Raw genomic sequence first — 12,487 nt, forward strand, 5'->3', positions numbered from 1 at the left:
TATTAATTAGAGGAATTAGCTACCACATATACTTAAATACATATTTATTAATGAAAATGTTTAGGAGGTTATTATTTTTATTAAAATTTGATTAACATTTAATCAATAAAAAAATAAATAATTTTATACTATTAGATAAAATTTTATATAAATAATAATTAATTAATGACTATAAATCACAAAACTTATTAATTCTCTAATACTTAATTAAGGATACTTCTTACAAATACTAAAGAATAATTTTTATATCTTTAATACATTAGTTATTAAAAATGATTTAAATATACGAAAAGCGTAATCTTTCTAATGAAAGAAATTTCCCTTCCTTAACAAATCAAACACTTAACTAAAATATCCAAAAGCTAACGAAGAACGTGGATGCCTTCAAGCTTCCTTGACTATCTTTTTCAATACATATCGTTTGTTCACACTACCTCTTATTGGCCCACCATTTTCAATGGATCGGAGTAACTCTGAGCTGGATTGTAGTCTTATTAGTTTGATAGTGACTAAAATATCAAAACCGGTTATAATAAAAGGTACAAATGCGTACAAAATTGATTCATAAAAATTTTAAAAGTGAGATGTAATTATAAAATTGCTTCCATGTGATAACTCCAATCAATCGTAAATGGAGTTATGACGTTGTTAGTAAATTATTTTATGTATAAGGTTAGTGTCTAGATTGGCTAAAAGTCTATAATGATGTGAAAATTTTCATTTTATATAATTAAAAAATAATTATTCTAAAATTAAAAGATAATCCCAAAATACTAATTGAGTAGAGAACTGCTATTAGGTGAGGCAAAGTATGCCACAAAATTTCCACTCCTACCTTCTGGTTAATTAATTATTACATATATACAACATAGAAGCAACAAAGTCAGAGTATATCAAATAATAGATAGAAATTAATCCTAACATAATCAACTTAATAAGTTAAACAAAAAAATAGCTAACAATATAAATATATAAAAGTAATTGAAAAATACTTAATTAATTATAAACTAACAAACTTAATTTTAGAGACCTTAACTTGGTCAGCCATGCTTGCAAAAAAAATTGTCGATCTTTTGCTATGATGGTGTTGGTCATGGATGAGAAAAAATATGACGAAGAGGGTTTAGAGATAGAGAGAGTGCGAAAATGAGAGGGAGAGTGAGAAATAGTAGTGTGTATGTGAGAAGTACAACTAGAGTTAAGAGATATTTGAGATTAGAGTCTTTCGAGATTTTTTATTCAAATCCTAATGTGCAAATAATAAACATTATAAGAAAATGTTAGACGTCGTCGAATTTATTGACGAATTTATCAAAAAAAATCTGACGATATAAATTTCGGTAATAATTATTTATTGACAGATTTAGTTATGGATATAAATTTTTATTTGGCAAAATTCTTGAATTTATTATTGTCGAATTAATTCTCCAATAAATTTAATGGTAAACTTAAATTTTAATTTTTTTTTAAATTTTAAATGGTAACATTTTTTTAGATTGTAACATTTCTTTTACAATCTTAACACGAACAACAGTACTAAATCACACTTGTATTCTAATATAAAAAAAAAATTTTTATTTTATTTTTCTCTAACTAAACAAAATTTCATTTCTCTCATTAGCTCACTCTCTATTCAGTAATAGTATAAATTATATGCATGAGGGTTAAAATAAGGTATTTATTTAATTTTTTGTCCTATATCTAATTTACTAATCAAGTAGTGTTTCAAGATCCAATAGTAACTTATAAATGTGGAATAAATTGATGCTCAACGTTAATCACTATAGCAACAGTAACTTACTAATTTATGTCATTTAAAAAAAAGAGAGAGAAAAGAAAGCAATAAACTTATATTTGTCAACTCATTCAATTTATTTTTTTGAATTAGGTGAATTTTTATTTCTTGAATTCCAAACTAAAGTAACGTGAACCTTTCCTGAAATAATATGAATAAAAATAAATTATCAACAATTTATTTAACTACATCAGCAAAATAATATAAATTCAATTTTTTCACATAAATAACATAATTCAATAGCAACAAAGAATTATTCATATATCTTTCTATATCTAAAATTTTAATGGTCAATTGAACTAAAAGAAACTAACATATTCAATATTATTACATACCATTTACTTGAACATATTACAACTCCTCAATACCCTCATCTTCAACATATGGTTCAATATTCAATTCAACAATATCTAGACTACAATTAAAAACAAACTACAAGAACTTAACAAAAAACTAAATTAAAATAATCTAATAAACAAATAGTTAACAAAAATGAAAAAAAATTATCCTATCTAAGCAACTCAACAACAACATTAATATTAGGATGATGAGTTGGTCAAAAAATCACAACACACAAACAGCTTAAAATAATTTCATGTCAATAAATAAAAACACTAAAATAAAATTTATTATGATAATAATAAAGAAAAAAACATAAACATATATTAATAAAACAGAGCCAACTAAAGAAACTAAAGACGGGTTAGAGTTAGGGTTCAAAAAAGGGTTAGTTTTTTTTTTTTTTATTTAAAATGAAGTAAAAACGAGGATGGAATAGGAAGAAAGATGAGGGAAGAGAGACGCAGCTCTAGTGACAGAAGGTGCAGCAGCGGTAACGGCACCAACGGCGGCGGAGACAGAGGGAGAAGCTCCGTTTCAGGCAACAAAACAGGATCAAGGCGAGTCTACGAAGGCTTTGGAGAAAAATGCAGGTGGTCGGCGCTGGCAGAGGGTGGTCAGAGGGGCTGCCGGAGGTAGAGAAAAAGAGAAAGAGAGAGGAGAAGGTTAGAGAGTGTGTGTGTGTTTCGAAAATGAGGGGAGAAGGTTTGCGTTTTGAATTTAGGACAAGTTTATCGTCGGATTTACTGGTGGATAAATCTGATGGTAACACATTACGGGTCACCAAAACGCAACATTCTACTAATTGAATTTACAGGCAAAAATCCCACGCTAAATTTTTGTGCCTATTTTTCCGTTTCTCCTCCAATTATTACTGGTAAATTTACCATCAAAAACAAAAATATATCGGTAATAATTTGACTTAACAAATTTGACACCTAAATTGCCGGTAAATCCTTCGATAAAGCCGATGCTAATGGGCAACGCTAAATTTAAAGGTATTCAGCATTTTTCTTATATTGAATGTCTCCACCTTAATGAGAGATAAAGAATCTAAGTTTTCCATAACAAAAGAGATGAACATAGCATAATCTTATTTGAGGCCATTGGTTATGGCAGTGATATGATCATCTAAAGATAGAGTATGCCCAACTGAAGCAAGAGAATAAAAAATACTTCTACTTTTGTTCAAATATTTAGTTGCAGTAATACCACCTGTTCATTGGTGCACGAAATTGTGATCACACTTTTCATAACTCCGCACAACTAACCAGCAAGTGCACTGGGTCGTCCAAGTAATACCTTACATGAGTAAGGGTCAATCCCATGGAGATTGTCGGCTTGAAGCAAGCTATGGTCATCTTGTAAATCTTAGTCAGGCGGATTCAAATAGTTATGAGGTTTTGATAATTAAAAGATAAATAAAACATAAAATAAAATAAAGATACTTATGTAATTCATTGGTGGGGATTTCAGATAAGCGTTCGGAGATACTTTGTTGCTTCTGAACCTCTGCTTTTCTATTGTCTTCTTCTAATCATGTGTGCTTCCTTCCATGGCAAGCTGTATGATCCTCTAGGATGAAAAATACCAGGTATGGCCTCTGCACGGCTAATTAACTGTCGGATTTCTCGTCTCGGATGAAAAATATCAGGTACAGCTACCGTACGGCTAATCATCTGTCTGTTCTCACTAGCGTCGGAATAGGATCTCTCTATCCATTTGCACACTGTCACTACACCCAACATTCGCAAGTTTGAAGCTCGTCACAGTCATCCCTTCCCAGATCCTACTCGGAATACCACAGACAAGGTTTAGACTTTTCGGATCTCAGGAATGCTGCCAATGGTTCTAGCCTATACCACGAAGGTTCTAATCTCAGATTCAGATTCTCTGTTGTCAGGAGAGACGATGCGAATCGCGGATTAGAGACCCAAGAGAATATACTCCGGCTGTCGTCCAATGACTACGTTGAACATCATGTAGACCGCTTGTGGTTGTCAAGCACGCGGATCTTGGCTAAGCGAGTAACGAAGATAGTGGGTGATTGTCACGGGTCACCCCTTCATTCTGACTCAACTGAATTAAGTACAAGAGTATATCTTGGAGAAGAAGTAAGCGTGAATTGAAAGAGAAACAATAGTACTTGCATTAATTCATGAAGAACAGCAGAGCTCCACACCTTAATCTATGAGGTGTAGAAACTCCACCGTAGAAAATACATAAGTGAAAAGAGGTCTAGGCATGGCCGAATGGCCAGCCTCTCAAAGAGGTTCCAAGTGTCCAAAGTCTTAGGGTTGACAAAGGATATGAATACAATAGTAAAAAGTGCTATTTATACTAAACTAGTTACTAGGATTACAGAAAATAAGTAACTAAGTACAGATAGTGCAGAAATCTATTTTCGGGGCCCACTTGGTGTGTGCTTGGGCTGAACATTGAAGCTTTCACGTGCATAGGTCATTCTTGGAGTTAAACGCCAGCTTGGGTGCCAGTTTGGGCGTTTAACTCCAGTTTTGGTGCTAGTTCTGGCGTTTTACGCCAGAAAGTTTTTGGCTGGCTTTTAGTGCCAGTTTGGGCCATCAAATCTCGGGCAAAGTATGAACTATTATATATTGATGGAAAGCTCAAGATGTCTACTTTCCAAAGAAATTAAGAGCGCACCAATTGGGCTTTTGTAGCTCCAGAAAATCCACTTTGAGTGCAGGAGGGTCAGAATCCAACAGCATCTGCAGTCCTTTCTCAGCCTCTGAATCAGATTTTTGCTCAGGTCCCTCAATTTCAGCCAGAAAATACATGAAATTATAGAAAAACACACAAACTTATAGTAAAGTCCAGAAATGTAATTTTTGCATAAAAACTAATAAAAATATAAAAAAAAGTAACTAAAATATACTAAAAACTATATAAAAACAATGCCAAAAAGGGTATAAATTATCCACTCATCACAACACCAAACTTAAATTGTTGCTTGTCCTCAAGCAACCAAAAACAAAGTAGGATAAAAAGAAGATAATATACAATAAGTTTCAAAAATATCAATGAAGATTAGTTTCAATTAGATGAGCGGGACTAGTAGCTTTTTGCTTCTGAACAGTTTTGGCATCTCACTTTATCCTTTGAAGTTCAGAATGATTGGCATCCATAGGAACTTAGAATTCGGATAGTGTTATTGATTCTCCTAGTTTAGTATGTTGATTCTTGAACACAACTACTTTATGAGTCTTGGCCGTGACCCTAAGCATTTTGTTTTCCAGTATTACCACCGGATACATAAATGCCACAGACACATAACTGGGTGAACCTTTTCAGATTGTGACTCAGCTTTGCTAGAGTCCCCAGTTAGAGGTGCCCAGAGTTCTTAAGCACACTCTTTTTGCTTTGGACCACGACTTTAACTGCTCAGTCTCAAGCTTTTCATTTGACACCTTCACGCCACAAGCACATGGTTAGGGACAACTTGATTTAGCCGCTTAGGTTAGGATTTTATTCCTTTGGGCCCTCCTATCCATTAAAGCTCAAAGCTTTGGATCCTTTTTACCCTTGCCTTTTGGTTTAAAGGGTTATTGGCTTTTTCTGCTTGCTTTTTCTTTTTCTTTCTTTTTCTTTTATTTTTCGCCCTTTTTTTTCACAAGATTCTGCTTTTCACTGCTTTTTCTTGCTTCAAGAATCAATTTTATGATTTTTCAGATTATCAATAACATTTTTCTTTTTTTCATTATTCTTTCAAGAGCCAAAAATTGTAACATTCATAAACTTCACTATAAAAAATATTCACTGTTCAAGCATTCATTCAGAAAACAAAAAGTATTGCCACCACATCAAAATAATTAAGCTAACTTCAAGATGATTTTCGAAATTATGCACTTCTTGTTCTTTTGCAAATAAAAACATTTTTCATTTAAAAAAGGTGAAGGATTCATGGAATCATTCATAGCTTTAAGACATAGACACTAAACACTAATGATCATGTAATGAAGACACAAAACATAGTCAAAACATAAAGCATAGAAACGAAAAACAGAAAAATAAGAACAAGGAAATTAAAGAACGGGTCCACCTTAGTGACGTCGGCTAGTTCTTCTTCTTGAAGATCCTATGGAGTGCTTGAGCTCCTCTATGTCTTTTTCTTGTTCCTGCTCATATGAAAAAGAAGAGAACAGAAAAAAAAGAGGAATCCTCTATGTCACAGTATAGAGATTCCTTTATGTGAGTAGAAGAATAGAAGAATTGAAGAATGAGGTGAGTAATTTGACCAGAGAGAAGAGAGAGGGGTTCAAATTATGAGTAGAAGAGAAGTGTTAGTAATTAAATAAAATAAATAGAAAGAGAAGAGGGAGAGAGAATTCGAATATTAATTAAAAGAAAAGAAAAAAATTTTTGTTTTTATTTTAATTATAAGTTAGAATTCGAAATTTAAGAAATGAAATAAAAGCAAATTGAAAACTAAATAAATTAATTAATTAAAAATATTTTTTTAAAAAAAAATGTTAGTTAGTTTTCAAAATTAATGAGAGAGAGAAGTAGTTAGGTGGTTTTGAAAAAGATAAGAAATAATAAACTTTTTAAAATCAAATTAAAAGTCAAGTAGTTAATTGAAAAAGATTTAAAAATAAATTTTGAAAAGATAAGAAGTTAGAAAAAGATTTTGAAATTAAATTTTGAAAAAGATATGATTGAAATTTATTTTGAAAAAGATTTGAAAGAGAAATTAAAAAGATTTGAGAAATAGTAAGTTTTTAAAATTAAAACAAACAAATCAAACAAGTAATTAGTTGAAAAAGATTTGAAAATCAATTTGAGAAGATAAGAAGTTAGAAGAAGATTTTGAAATTAGAATTTTGAAAAAGATATGATTTGAAATTTATTTTGAAAAAGATTGAAAAGGAAATTAAAAAGATTTGATTTTTAAAATTAAAGTTGATGACTTGACTAACAAGTAGAAACTAAAAGATATGATTCTAGAATTTAAAGGTTGAACCTTTCTTAACAGGAAAGTAACAAACCTGAAATTTTTGAATCAAAACATTAAATGTTAGCAATAATTTCGAAAATTATGAAGTAAAAATAAGAAAAATATTTTGAAAAATTTTAAGAAAGAATTCAAAAATATTAAAAGAAAAATGAAAAAGATTTGGAAAGATAGAATTTTTAAATTGAAATTTTGACTTGACTAATAAGAAACAACTAAATTTTAAAAATTTTTGACTAAGTCAACCCAAAATTTTGAAATTTATAAGTAAAATAAGGGAAAGATATTATTTTGATTTTTTGAATTTAATGAGGAAAGAGAAAAACAACAAAATGACTCAAGACATAAAAATTTAAGATCAAAACAAATAATGCATGCAAGAACACTTTGAATGTCAAGATGAACACCAAGAACACTTTGAAGATCATGATGAACATCAAGAACATATTTTTGAAAATTTTTAAGAAAAGAAAGACATGCAAGACACCAAACTTAAAAATTTTTAATGTTTAGACACTATGAATTCGAAAATGCATATGAAAAATAACAAAAAACACAAAATAGGAAAATAACAAGATTAAACAAAGAAAATCATCAAGAACAACTTGAAGATCATGAAGAACATAATGCATGAATTTTCAAAAATTTCAAGAAAATTAAAAACATGCAATTGACACCAAACTTAAAATTTGACACAAGACTCAAACAAGAAACACAATTTTTTTGGTTTTTATGATTTTATTAAATTTTTTTGTATTTTTTTCGAAAATAAAAATAAAAAGCTTAAACATGAAATAAAATTACCCAATCTAAGCAACAAGATGAACTGTCAGTTGTCCAAACTCGAACAATCCCTGGCAACGGCGCCAAAAACTTGGTGCACGAAATTGTGATCACACTTTTCACAACTCCGCACAACTAACCAGCAAGTGCACTGGGTCGTCCAAGTAATACCTTACATGAGTAAGGGTCGATCCCACAGAGATTGTCGGCTTGAAGCAAGCTATGGTCATCTTGTAAATCTTAGTCAGGCGGATTCAAATGGTTATGAGGTTTTGATAATTAAAAGATAAATAAAACATAAAATAAAATAAAGATACTTATGTAATTCATTGGTGGGGATTTCAGATAAGTGTTCGGAGATGCTTTGTTACTTCTAAACCTCTGCTTTCTTATTGTCTTCTTCCAATCATGCGTGCTTCCTTCCATGGCAAGCTATATGATCCTCTCGATGAAAAATACCAGGTACGGCCTCTGCACGGCTAATTAACTGTCAGATTTCTCGTCTCGGATGAAAAATACCAGGTACAGCTACCGCACGGCTAATCATATGTCAGTTCTCACTAGCGTCGGAATAGGATCTGTCTATCCTTTTGCACACTGTCACTGCACCCAACATTCGCAAGTTTGAAGCTTGTCACAGTCATCCCTTCCCAGATCCTACTCGGAATACCACAGACAAGGTTTAGACTTTTCGGATCTCAGGAATGCTGCCAATGGTTCTAGCCTATACCACGAAGGTTCTAATCTCAAATTCGGATGCTCTGTTGTCAGGAAAGATGATGCGAATCGCGGATTAGAGACCCAAAAGAATATACTTCGGCTGTCGTCCAATGACTACGTTGAACATCATGTAGACCGCTTGTGGTTGTCAGGCACGCGGATCTTGGCTAAGCGAGTAACGAAGATAGTGGGTGATTGTCATGGGTCACCCCTTCATTCTGACTCAACTGAATTAAGTACAAGAGTATATCTTGGAGAAGAAGTAAGCGTGAATTGAAAGAGAAACAATAGTACTTGCATTAATTCATGAAGAACAGCAGAGTTCCACACCTTAATCTATGGGGTGTAGAAACTCCACCATAGAAAATACATAAGTGAAAAGAGGTCTAGGCATGGCCGAATGGCCAGCCTCTCAAAGAGGTTCCAAATGTCCAAAGTCTTAGGGTTGACAAAGGATATGAATACAGTAGTAAAAAGTGCTATTTATACTAAACTAGTTACTAAGGATTATAAAAAATAAGTAACTAAGTACAGATAGTGCAGAAATCCACTTTCGGGGCCCACTTGGTGTGTGCTTGGGCTGAGCATTGAAGCTTTCACGTGCATAGGCCATTCTTGGAGTTAAACGCCAGCTTGGGTGCTAGTTTGGGCTTTTAACTCCAAGGAGACCCAAAACAAAGAACCACCGCCTATTAGGACGCAGTTGACAAAATGTACGATCTCACCCACAAAAAGATAAGATAAGATAACAAACTTATCTTAATGGAAGATCGTCACACACCTCTATAAATATGCTGGAGCATCCAGGTATAACTCATACTCCAATTCGACACAAAAAACCTGCCTAAAGCCCGTACTGACTTAAGCATTGGAGTCTCTTGCAGGTACCACCACCCCTCGGTGATCCAAGACCAGCAGCACCTCAAGCTCCTACAAGTCAGACGCGACAAGCTTAACCAGATCGGAAGATCTCGTCCGGGATCGACCTCGATGTTTCAGGTAACCCTCGGAATACCACCCATTTGACAATTTTGAGATGACTTTTTAATTGTTCTAGTTTGATCATCGAAACTTTGATACAATAATCCTAAATTATAGACCAAACTGATGAGCAAATTCACAATGCAACATCCAGTTCTTGAAGTTAAAGTCTATGGAGCTTAATACTTAATAGCCAAGTCACCAGTGGATGATCCTTTCATACCCATTCTTTATATATTCATAACTCTGTGCCTTGAACTCTTATTGCACCGAATTTGAATCATTCTGGAATTTTACTTGGAAGAAGGTGGTTTCCTAAGTCATTTTACATAGCAAGTTGTTGTGATGTGTGAAAAGAGTTTTCATGGAGTTTGTTAGTGCATATTTTAGAATGTCCACAAATGAATCGGCAAGTGCATCGGGTCATCCAAGTAATACCTCAGGTGAGTGAGGATCGATCCCACGAGGATTGATGGACTAAAAAACAATGGTCAAATGATTGGCTTAGTCAGGCAGGCAGAAAGTGGTTGTTTTGGGGTTCAAAAGTAATAAACAGAATTTCAAGGAGTAAAGAAAGCAATTAAGAGAATTGGTGAGAAATCAATAAGAGAAACAGTTAAGGTATCGGAGATGTTTACTTTTCCGGATTAAGTTTTCTTACCAACTATTTTAATCATGTAAGATTCATTTCATGGCAAACTGTAATTGACTAAACCCTAATGTCTTAGTGATTTAGTCTCCTCTAACCTTCATCAACCACCAATGTCTTGGTCACTTGATTCTGATTAGAGGCTTAAGTTCAATTCTAGCTTATGGCCACAAAAACCTAATTACCCAAAGCTAAGAGGATTATATGTCACGTATCCCAATTAGTTCAAGTAATTAGCAATTTAGGAGGAATTTACTTTCAAACAGTTATTCAGGTGAGAGACCTCTTCCAAGGATCATAAGAATGCATATAGAATAAGGGTTATACTTTTGTTCCATCCAGATTCATAAAATGAAGAACGAAAGTAATCCTTGAAACTGAATCAATATATTAATTAAAATAGAAAAGCCAGAAACTCGAAGCTGATCTCAAAGCCAGGACTACTCGATCCAATCATGAAGATAGTCCCCACAGAGAACAAGACCCCTTCACGAAAGAAATCATGAAAGTTAAAGTCCCAAAAGACTTTAAATCCCCTGACATGACCCCGTACGACGGAACATCCGATCCAAGCCATCATGTCAGCAACTTTAGGAATCGGATGTATCTCACGGATGCATCGGATGTAACTCGTTGCAAGGCCTTCCCGACTACTCTCACCAAAACGGCTATAAAGTGGTTCGACGGCCTACCCCCAAGGTCAATCACAAGCTTTGATGACCTCGCTAAAAAGTTCCTAGCCAGGTTCTCCATTCAAAAAGACAAAACCACACACGCACCAAGTCTATCAGGAATCAAGCAAGGAGATCATGAAAGTCTCCGAAACTACATGGAAAGATTCAATAAGGCGTGCCTCGACATACAGAACCTCCCCACAGAAGCGGCTATCATGGGACTTATCAACGGCCTACAAGAAGGGCCCTTCAGCCATTCCATATCTAAAAAACACCCCACATCCTTGAACAAAGTGCAAGAACGAACGGAAAAATACATCAACATGGAGGAAAACTCCTAACTAGGGGAAACCTCAAAAACTGGGATCTCCTACCCTTTCCTGGATAAAGACAAAGAGCCGAGAAAGAAGGAGGACCAACCCGAGAGAAGCCCAGGAAATATCATAACTATATCCCTCTTCATGTATTTTTGGTGGATGTCTACAAGGAAATATACAACCTGGAAAAGATCCCACCACCTCGCCCAATTAAGCACAAAAGGGGAGGAAGTCGGACCGAGTACTGTGAATACCACAAAATCTACGGACACCCCATGAACAAATGCTACGACTTGAAGAACGTCATAGAAAAATTGGCTCGAGAAGGAAGACTAGTTCGATTCCTAGCCAACAGAACGGACGAGCCAAAAAAGAGGAGGAGGGACGAAGAGGGAGGAGGAGCTGAACACCCCCCTCATACCCCGGAAAGGCACGTTCATATGATCAACGGAGGATTCGTAGGAGGGGGATCTCAAAATCATCCCACAAAAGACACCTTAAAGAGATATACCACGTCGGAGAAGGGAGCAGGTCGCCCGACCTCCCCACCATTTCTTTCTCCAAGGAAGACGCCGCCGGCATTATTCCTGGGCATGACGATCCTGTGGTCATTACCATCATACTGGCCAATACCAACCTCCATCGAACATTGGTTGACCAGGGGAGCTCGGCAGATATCCTATTCAAATCTGCCTTCGACAAGCTCGGACTGCAAGAAAAGGAGTTAAAAGCATACCCCAACAGCTTATTCGGGTTAGAGGATGCCCTGATCCAGCCCCTCGGGTACATCCCACTACACACCACCTTCGGAAAAGGAGCCCGATCTAGGACGCTAAGCATAGACTACATCGTAGTCGATGTGAACTCCGCATACAACACCCTTATAGGTCGGACAACCTTAAACCAGCTCACCGCAGTAGTTTCCACTCCACACTTATGCATGAAGTTCCCGACTCCAGAAGGAATAGCCACCGTTAAAGGAGACCAAAAGCTCGTGCGACGCTGCTACAATGAAAGCCTGAACCTTAAGGGAGACCTCGGGGGAAAAGAGGCCAACGCTATTGAGCTCGGAGGAGCCCGGGTTCGCGACGAACTCCGTCCTCAGCCAGAAGGCGAAACTGAAGAAGTACAAGTTCGAGACACTCCAGACAAAACAACAAGTATAGGAGCGAACCTGAGAGGAAACCTGAAGGAGCAGTTAGTGAAGCTCTTAAAGGAGAACTCCGACTTCTTCGCCTGGAAAGCCGCTGATATGCC

Source organism: Arachis ipaensis, chromosome B5 (assembly GCF_059453495.1).
Source record: "Arachis ipaensis isolate K30076 ecotype BB chromosome B5, ASM5945349v1, whole genome shotgun sequence".
Lineage (NCBI taxonomy): Eukaryota > Viridiplantae > Streptophyta > Magnoliopsida > Fabales > Fabaceae > Arachis > Arachis ipaensis.